At 35.9% G+C, this 9,961-nt stretch overlaps 1 non-coding gene across 1 annotated transcript; it reads left to right on the plus strand.

The window, feature by feature from the left end:
* Positions 1-2,079: 2,079 nt before the first annotated feature.
* On the plus strand, positions 2,080-2,185 carry LOC124896373. Its single transcript, XR_007052736.1, has one exon. It is a non-coding gene; the product is annotated as a small nucleolar RNA R71 (small nucleolar RNA).
* Positions 2,186-9,961: the final 7,776 nt, after the last annotated feature.

The raw sequence follows: 9,961 nt of genomic DNA on the forward strand, positions 1-9,961 counted from the left end.
TTTCTACATACTTTCTTTGTATCCCTCTTCCATATATATATATATATATATATATATATATATATATATATATATTGTGAATACAAAAAGTTGGATAGATCCCCATGATGTCCAACATCTACCATCCAATTGCCTTCTTCCTTCTTTTTAAAACTGCCAACACTTCTGTCACCTGCACATCTGACAAACCTATAGACAAAATGACAGGCAAAGTATTATTTTCACCAAGAAAGACATATTTTAAATGAGGAGGAAGAGCCTTGAGTTCTAGTTTTTGTGCTTCATCAATAGATTCCTTAGGACATGGACCAATCAGTCTGTTCAACGGCTCAAAAGGTACCACTTTAGTATTAATTACTGCAAAATCCATGACTTGAACCAACTGGAGTGCCTCTACATCACCATAGAGATTATGTCCTATCAAAGCTCTCTCAGGTGGGTCATTAGACAATAAGAGAAGGAGCTCAGACTCAAGGTCTATAGCTGATATAGAAGACAATTCCTTATATATAGTAGGCAACTTTATTACCTTGTACACATCGAAGTCCTCGACCTTATCATAAGCTCTCATAGTCATCTTCCTGTAGCTACATCAATAAGTGACTACCCTATTGCTTGGAATGAGCATCCCAAAATAAATAGAATAACTGGATCAACTTTAAAATCAAGAATCAAAAATCCACTGGGGAGATAAGTGATCCTTCTTATACCAATGCATCTTTAATGATCCCGTCAGGCCTAGCATGGGATCTATCATCTAACTGCAAACTAATGGCAGTGGGTTTGGGGTTGCCAAGACCCATCTTTCAGAACCAAGATATGAGCATGAGATTGATGTTTGCCCCTAAGTCACATAACCCCCGAGCATTGATGGCTTTACCGGTGGTGATCTGCAAAGTAAAACTACTTGGATCTTTCAGCTTCATGGGCAACTTGTTCTTAATCTTAGATGTGCACTCCTCAATAAGTGCTACTGTAGCATATTCTGTCAAATGATTCTTGTTTGCCATTATGTCTTTCACATACTTTGCATACTTCATCACACTCTATGAAATATATACAAGAGGGAGATTGACATGAACCTACTTCAAAATCTCCAAAAACTTCTTATAAATGGTCTCCTCTTGGAGCTTCCAAAGCCTTTAAGGGAAGGGTAGAGGTAGAGTCTCCTTCTCTACTTTAGTTTCAGTACTTGCAGCTTTTTCTTCAACCACTTTCTCCTTATTCTTTTTAGTATTATTATAAATAGCCTCTTGACTTACATGCTCAGGTTCCTGCTCCTTTAGATTCAAACCGCTAGTAGTGACTGCATTTACCTTTTTTGGATTTACCTCAGTATCACTAGGTATACCTTCCTGAGGTTTAGTTTTTTGCGCTCCCACAATCTAACCAATTTATAGCTCCAGATTCTTCATAATCAACTGATGATTCTTTATATCTACTGACAACTATGCCTAAGAAGCTAGACATTGCTTAATCATCTCCTCTAAATTTCTCGTTTGAGTTATGGCCTGATTACTTTGAACCTGCTATTGATTCTGTTGTACCGTCCCCTTATACTGATTGTTGTTCTGTGCCTAATTTCTACCCCATGAGAAATTAGGATGGTTCCTCCAATTTGGATTGTATGTGTTACCATAATTCTTCTAGCCTTAACGATTAATATTCCCCACATAATTAAGGGTATCTGGATTAATCGCGCAAGCATCCTTTGTATGGTCACTACTTCCATAAATCTCACACTATCCATTCACCTGTTGAACCGCATTAGTTGTTGTTGCCGGCTGTGTAACCCCCAACTTCATGCTACTGAACTAATTTGTTATATGATTTTGTATTACAGCAAGATGACCTGATAAATTAGTGAACTGATCTACCTCTAACATACCTGCAACCTTCTTAGGAGCACTTCTTGAGTCATCATGCCACTCGGGATCCCCTTGTTAAATCCAATTCAGCAGTGTATACAATTCATCATAAGTTTTCTCAAAAGTTTGACTACCTGCTGCTGAATCCAAGAGAATCTTGGTGTTGGTCTTAAGAACCTCTATGAAGGTGCGAACCAGTACATCATTCGATTAATAGTGGTGAGGGCGATTTCTAAGAATGCCCTTAAATCTTTCCCAAGCTTGGTAAATATTTCTCCTTCTTTTTGCATGAAACTCGGAATCTCATTTCTTAAGCGGGTTGTCTTCCCGATGGATAGAATCTGAAAAGGGATTTTTGAGCCAGATCATCCCATAAAGTTCTGGAGTTTGGTGGTTCAACATACAACTACCTCTTTGATTCCCCAATTAAAGAAAAAGGGAAGAGTGTCGGTTTGACATAATCAGTTGAGACCCCAACAGGAATATAGGTATCACTAATTTCCAAGAAAGTCTGTGTATGATGTTGTGGATCTTCATGTGATAACCTTGCAAACTTTCCACTCGAACACAACAGTTGTACGATATTCTGTTTCAATTCAAATCGACTACCCACCTCTAGCTTATGGATGCAACTAGTAGCATGGTTCATAAGTGGGATTTCCACTTCACGAATAGGTCTAGCTGTTACTTGAGCAAGAGCAACTGGAATCACATAGCTAGAACACATTCAACATTTATATCAACTGGATCAATAAGATTATGATCTTTCTGCTCTTCCATTTGAACTTGTTGAATTGGATAATGAGATCTTCTCCTCTGTTGAAATACTAGTTCTGGTTCCGAATAAGGCTCTCTACCAACTCTCTATCTCTCGCCAGTCCTGTATTTAACTAGTCCTACAAAAGTCAGCCACTAAGATCAAGTTGTTAACACTTAAAATAATTATCAAAAACCAAACATTTATAAATTTACAAATTATAATAATCCCTGGTAACGGTGCCAAAAACTTGTTGTGTTCTAACTCACACACAAGTGCACGCGATCGTACAAGTAATATAGTGACTAGAATAGTCGGATATCATACCATGAGGACTATGCAACTAGCAATTCACTCAACTTTAGTTTTTGACAAGAATGTATTAAGTGTTTTAAAGTATCAAGATGATTGTAAATATTCAAGGAAAAATATAAATAATTAAGAAATAATGATATGCAACAATAGCAACGTAAGCAGGGGTTGTAAACAATAATGATGAAAATTCCAGGGTTGTGACACTTTGGACAATCTTACAAATTTCTATTCTTATCGTAGTTTAGTTGATTAACAGGTTATTGATTTGCAGGGTTTATAGTATGATCATGGTCTCCCAACCTCGAATCTTTTACCTAATTGGACATTTCAACTACATCGTTAAGCAGGGATGCAATAATCCATTTAGTGCATAAAGTTGTCTTCCTGCAAGTGAACCAAACAAGGCTTCTAGGTATATCCCTATCCTAGATGCTAATTCAAATACCTTATTTTATAAAAGAATGAGAACCTTGATCCTTAATCTCTTCGTTCTATCCTATAATTCTTCTCCCAGATTCACATAGGAATATAGGTTTATTATAATGGTGGCTACTCATCAAAATAGTATGCACAAGAGATTAAGAACAACCCAGATGATAATCTAACAATAAAATACGATAAAGAATATAAAAGTGCAATCATGTTATTGGCCTCAACCCCAGGACAAGGGTATTTAGCCACCCATGTTTGAATTCAACATCAAAAATGAATAATTAATCCTACCAAGTAGTAATCTCTAAATAATGAAGTTCAAAGAACTCTAAAAGAGAAATTATAGTGTTTTTCTGCCTCTGCTTACATCTCCAAAGTGTTTCCAATTGAATTGAATCGTTCCTTTTATAGTTGGACTTTATTTCCCGACGTGTAACCTTCACCACAATGCGGGGATAGTTTTTCATAACTAGACCCATGACACATCCTAATCGCGGTGAGCTACTAGAATTTTCCAATTGAGAATTTCCCTCTACCGCGGTGCAGGGCTAGTTTTCCGTGTCTAGCTCCACGACGCAGCCTTATTGTGATGAGTTACTGGATTTTTCTATCTTGGTTAATTCTTCCTTGCTTAATTCTCTACTTTCCAAGGCAACTTCCAGTCTCTTTATCTCAGCAAGTCAATCCTATTGCTCCATTCATTGTAACTTCTTATTCATGCGTCTAATTGCATCCAATTTCGTCAAATTTATCCCTGCACAAACTAATCATGTCCATTAGATAAGAAACACAACTGAAGCTTGAATAAAATAAAAATAACATATTTTAGCTCAGAAAAGAAGTTCTACTATAGGTAAATATTGGTGGTTGGACATATAAATAACCCAAGACCAATCATTTTGGAACTGAAACCAAAATATAGCTGAAGCATAACCACCACGGATGATAAATCACTGGCTAAAACACAAGCAATTAATTCCATATCTACTGGAGGGCATGGACCACCAAAGCATGGTCAAGAACACACCAAGGCTACAAACCACACTAATAATAACCAACACTTTAGCAACTTGGATAAATTCAACCTTAGTCAGAAACTGATCAATCTAATACTCCATCTAGGCAACAAATACTTACATACTATCTTAAGAAGTAGACACAAAAAAGAGAACTTATCTCCAACAAAAATAGAGTATCCAACTCCACACTAATATTAAGGTCAAAGCTATCACTAGGAGACAGAACTAAAAAACCTAAAAGGCGAACCTAGGAACTCTCGACATCAACATCAAAGCCACTATCAGGTGATGAACTAGTCAAATTAGAATAACGGGCCCAAATAGGTCAACCTCAGAAATGGGCTAAATAACCCAATCTCCAACTCTATAACCATAACAAAACCATGGAAGGTTGACTTATCTTTACTGCCATAATTCACTCCATAATTGATCTAGTATATCCACCAGAAGGGAAAACGACCAACCTCACCTTACTATAAGAGAGAAATCATCTAACCAAGCTAGCCGTCTAAGGCAATGATTAAGAATCATGAGGAAGAAAATTGTAGCTAGATAATACTAGCATAGCCATTTACAAAGTGAGGATCAATTAACATCAAATAACGATAATAATAGCAACAACAATATAAATATCAATATAAGGAGTAGGTGGTACCAAAAATAAAGATCAATGGCAAGTAACACTCTAGGGCTACAAGAAGATCAATATCCAAAGGTAAATGAGGCTCGACCACAAATGCTACACCCCTAGGGAAATATCAATACCGATCTACTCTATACATTACTAAAAGAAATGATCTACAGGGGTAGTCATATAATCACAAACTATATACCAAGGCACACAATAATAAATATAAGTATACCACGATAAAAAATCATCGATGGGTATGAAAACCCTAATACACACAAATAAAAAAGGTAAAGGTAGGAAATAAAAGTGCACCTTTCATGGTGGAAGTTGACGTCACATGCCTGACGTGCCCAGGGAGAACAAATTTGAGTGAGTCCAAACTTAGACTGAGCATCTGAATCATCAATGGAGGTGTTAAGCATATTGTCTCAAACTGAAGGTGACATAGCACTATAAAATTGATCTGAATCAGCTTAATGACTAATAATCTCACATCGAGGACACACTCTAGACTAGTGATCGATCTCTCTATAGTTCTATCAAACCCATGAAGCCCTAACCTAGAAAGAACACGAGCTGACCCTAACTGGATGGCCAACTGATGCCAAGGGAACTCCCTACTGAAATAACCATCCTCTATGTAATTAAAACATACCTTAGGAGCTCTAAGTTGGCGGGGAACAAATGCCAACTTTGTCTAGACAACCAAGTCATATCCGAGGAACTCTCTAAACCAATGTCCAATCTTTCCACAACTAAAATAAGCTCATAAAATACCCCAAGATGATACGCCTCCTGATCTAAAATGGTCGACATAGTGTAAAGACCCATATAGAACACTTTACAAGGTCCTACGAGAACTTTTCTTACTTTGATCAACACAATTAATCTAAGAGCCACCCATAGCCTGAGACATTATCTACATAGAATTGATAGGTAGTACAAGAAGCTAACCTCCACCGGGAGGATTCCCACTCTCAAATGGAATGCCAATAGCATTGTACTGTTGACATAGCCTCTTACCACCACCTTCATAAGTCCTAATAAATGCTCTCTGTGTGGCCCTAGCATGATCAACAACCTGAGATAAAGAAGACCTAACTGCTATCAAATACTCCAATGCTAAATGGAGTGGCAATGCTAATACTCTAAAAAATCCACTCACCATATCATGCTCTGAAGGATAAAGCATAGAAATTATGCCTAAACCACTCATAAAACCCAATATCATACTCCAAAATTAATAAGGAACCCTGCTGAACACCAATAAACCCAACTTTAGCTTAAGAACTACTCGAAGAATCAGATGTCATCCCTGGCTGTGAGGTATTCACAAAAAGACTTGGGATCTCCAATGATGAATCTCGATAGTCTAAAGTGATCATAAACTCCACAGAATCCTAAGCTAGCCCTATATTCTGTTACTGACGCTGAAGATCTTTGACATATATCCCTAAATCCTTGGTCCAAAGTTGTGCTGATGCTCTAGAAATGTGTGTTAAATTACCTTCCACATCTATCGACAACCTTGCATCATCCATTTGGAAAAAATAGAGTAAAGAAATTTGCTTAAGGCTCATAGAAATATAAACACATAAAAAAGTGTCAAGAAAAGAATTTTATAAGAATTCCCTATAGCCTCTCGAACATAGGTTATGGACATCTCCACCCCAATCTATAGGATTTTCCTAGAAACTCAGCACTTCTACCAACAAACCAGTAAACCTAAGCTCTGATACCAATTTGTCATGACCGATTTCTTAGGTCATGATAGCACTTACTATAACCCACCAGTTGCTAAGCTAACCCATAGTCCAGAACTTCTAGTAATAGAATACTAAGAAAAATGTTGGAAGATATGAAATAAATGTAATAAAAGACTAAAATACAAAAGATAGTCCAAAAACCTGATGGAATCTGTACAAGAGTTTCTAGTTTAATAAGACTACAAAATGAAGTATTGAATGAATATACTCATACAACCTATCTCTAAATACAACATAGAGACTAGTTTAGTACATATAAGGAAGAATAGTAATACCCTAAATGCCAAGATCTCACCCTATGTCTTCAAACTATAGTTTCTCTACACTATGCACATAACAATAACGAGAACCAATACTATGATCTACAGGAAATAGAAATGTAGTATGAGTACTAAACACGTGGTACTCTGTAGTCAACTACCAACTGAGATCTAAAGATAATGAGAATATAAATTACATGTAAGTATAAAAGTAAACAACACCCAAATAACCTAAAAACTAACATAACAAAGTTAAGGAGACAATAAGGATAAAATATCCAATTCTAGCCATATTCCTGGATCTAAGTACTATACCATATATCACTGGCCAATAAGCAATTACAGAGCATAAAAAGGATATATAGTAGTATACAAGGCGAAAGATTGGATATACAACATGAATAAATGAAGGAAGGGAGGGATATATAGTATATATATGTACATATACATATATATAAATGTATATGTATATATATGTACATATATATATACATATATATATACATATATATATACATATATATATACATATATATATATATATATGTATATATATATGTACATATATATACATATATATATATATATATGTACATATGTATAAATAAGGCAAACTCAAAGGTACAACCTAAAGTAGTCATACTAGCATATTAAGGCCTCCTAATCATAGTACGGACTAATGCTAACATAATAAGCACCCCTAATCCATGTGTCTAAATATGAGATAATCATCTAAAATATATTGACCATTAAAGAAAGAAAGCAAAATCACAGCTTGAATCCCAATACCAGTCCAATAATCAGTCGATCACAGACTAACCATAATAATAATAACAATAAAGTAATTGGCTAGTCTAGACAAAAAATACCTAAAGTAGACCCCCTAACTCAAAAGTTCCAATCAACACATACAACACATTGCAAAACTCATCACTTATACCTATACAACCCCCCATAAGGATGATAGATATTAGCGCATATTGGTTAAAGGTAATGCGCATGCAAAGATAAATGCAAAGTATAATCCACACTACTATAACTGAATTACGTACCATAATATAGCCCATTGTATATAGCTCCTTCAGCTTGATGGATCGCAAAGGGATGGCCTCCAGTGACCTCTCTTCTCTATCATAATGGCTTACAGATGAAGGGGACCCTAGGGGTTGGGGAGTACTTGCATACACCGACCTGGTCTAGATCAAGGATTTCTAATACTCATCATCATCATCAACTTGTTTTATCTTGTATTGGATATATATATATATATATATATATATGCATAGGCTAGAGCCATGGCTAAAAGAGTGTAAGTCCATAAATCTATTGCTTGGGGTAGACACATGGACTAAATTTCCATAAAAGTTTAGAAAGGGTAGGAATCTCTCTTGAATGTAGTAAATAGTAGTAGTAAAATCGAACCAAAATCTATCTCAATTAAATCTTTAAAACATTATTTTAGTCTCAAAGGTTCATAAATCATTCATCAAAGTAAATACTAAAATAAGCCATGTCGTCGATCTATGAGGACTCACCACTACTCTGATTGCTGAAAGTCTGATCTACTAAGGGTGCTCTGGGGCCCGTGCATCTGAACTTATTATATAAGACATCATAGCACAAAAAGCATGTGTCGATTAGTGAGGTTGGCTTAAATGCATGGGTTCAAATGCATGAACAATACTAACTGAATAACATGAGTATGACTGAATAAGAATTCATGCATGAATACATAGACTCTAACTGAGATTGTGATAATACTGAGTACTGAGTCTGAATACTAATAATTGATATCTAAGTTTGCTGATACTATATTACTGATAACTGAATGACTGTATCTGAAAGTCTAAATTTTGTGGAACTATACTGAGTTCTGTACAGAGCTATGTGACTGTAACTGACAGTCCTGAATCTATAGAACTAAACTGAGTTCTATACTGAGACTGTGGCAGGTCATCATCTAACCGATATACACCTTTATAATCTGATTGAGGTCCAAACTATAACCCCAATTGGAAGGGCGTCAATACCATGCTACGGGTAGAGATAAGCTGCGATGTAATCCTCTCTGACATGAAGCTCTTTCGTCAACCCTCGCTGGTAGGAAAACTCAAATGAGATGTATCAACCCTCATAATACCTGGTAGGAAGATATCTCAAACTATGCTAGCTATGTAGTTTTGTAACACAGGGATTGCTACAAAGGGTCAAACCCTCTACAGACAGGAATGCCCCCATCCATGGGTTTGCTTAGTGCAAAATCCTACTCGCAACTGAATGGACACTAAACTAATTTCTATTTTGTACTAGGCTGGACTAAACTGTTACTGATATTACAATTTGACTGAGCTGAATTGAGTTTACTGATTCCGTGGACTGTTGGAATACTACTGAATTCTATTAACTGACTGAGTATAGAGTGTACTGAGGTCTAAACCAAGTACTATGACTGAATTTCAAACACTACTGAGATTTCCAGAGTTTCTGCAATAGATTGAGTTCTACTGATCGAGTCACTACTGAGGTTACTTCATAACTGACACTGGCTCTAAGTACACAGCTAGATTGTCGGGTATTAAATACCCCCAGGACTTGATAGAATGAAAAGTAAATCATAACATAGTCTTGTATAGCATAAAAATTCACATATGTTCATAATGCACCTTAGAGGAATTTCATCAAACACTTGCAACGCATGGACTTGTATACATGCTACTATGATAATATTCCACTATGTAACATGAATAATTCATCAATCACTTAAAAGGCATAGAATATGCACATAATACAAATCAACACGTGAGCACACCATTCCAAATATTAAATTCATAATTTGAAGGCTTTAGCATGATATAATATGATAGGACATATTAATCAATTAACCCCACATGAAATTTATCATGAAACATAGAT

This window comes from Capsicum annuum, chromosome 2 (genome assembly GCF_002878395.1).
Source record: "Capsicum annuum cultivar UCD-10X-F1 chromosome 2, UCD10Xv1.1, whole genome shotgun sequence".
In the NCBI taxonomy this organism is placed as follows: domain Eukaryota; kingdom Viridiplantae; phylum Streptophyta; class Magnoliopsida; order Solanales; family Solanaceae; genus Capsicum; species Capsicum annuum.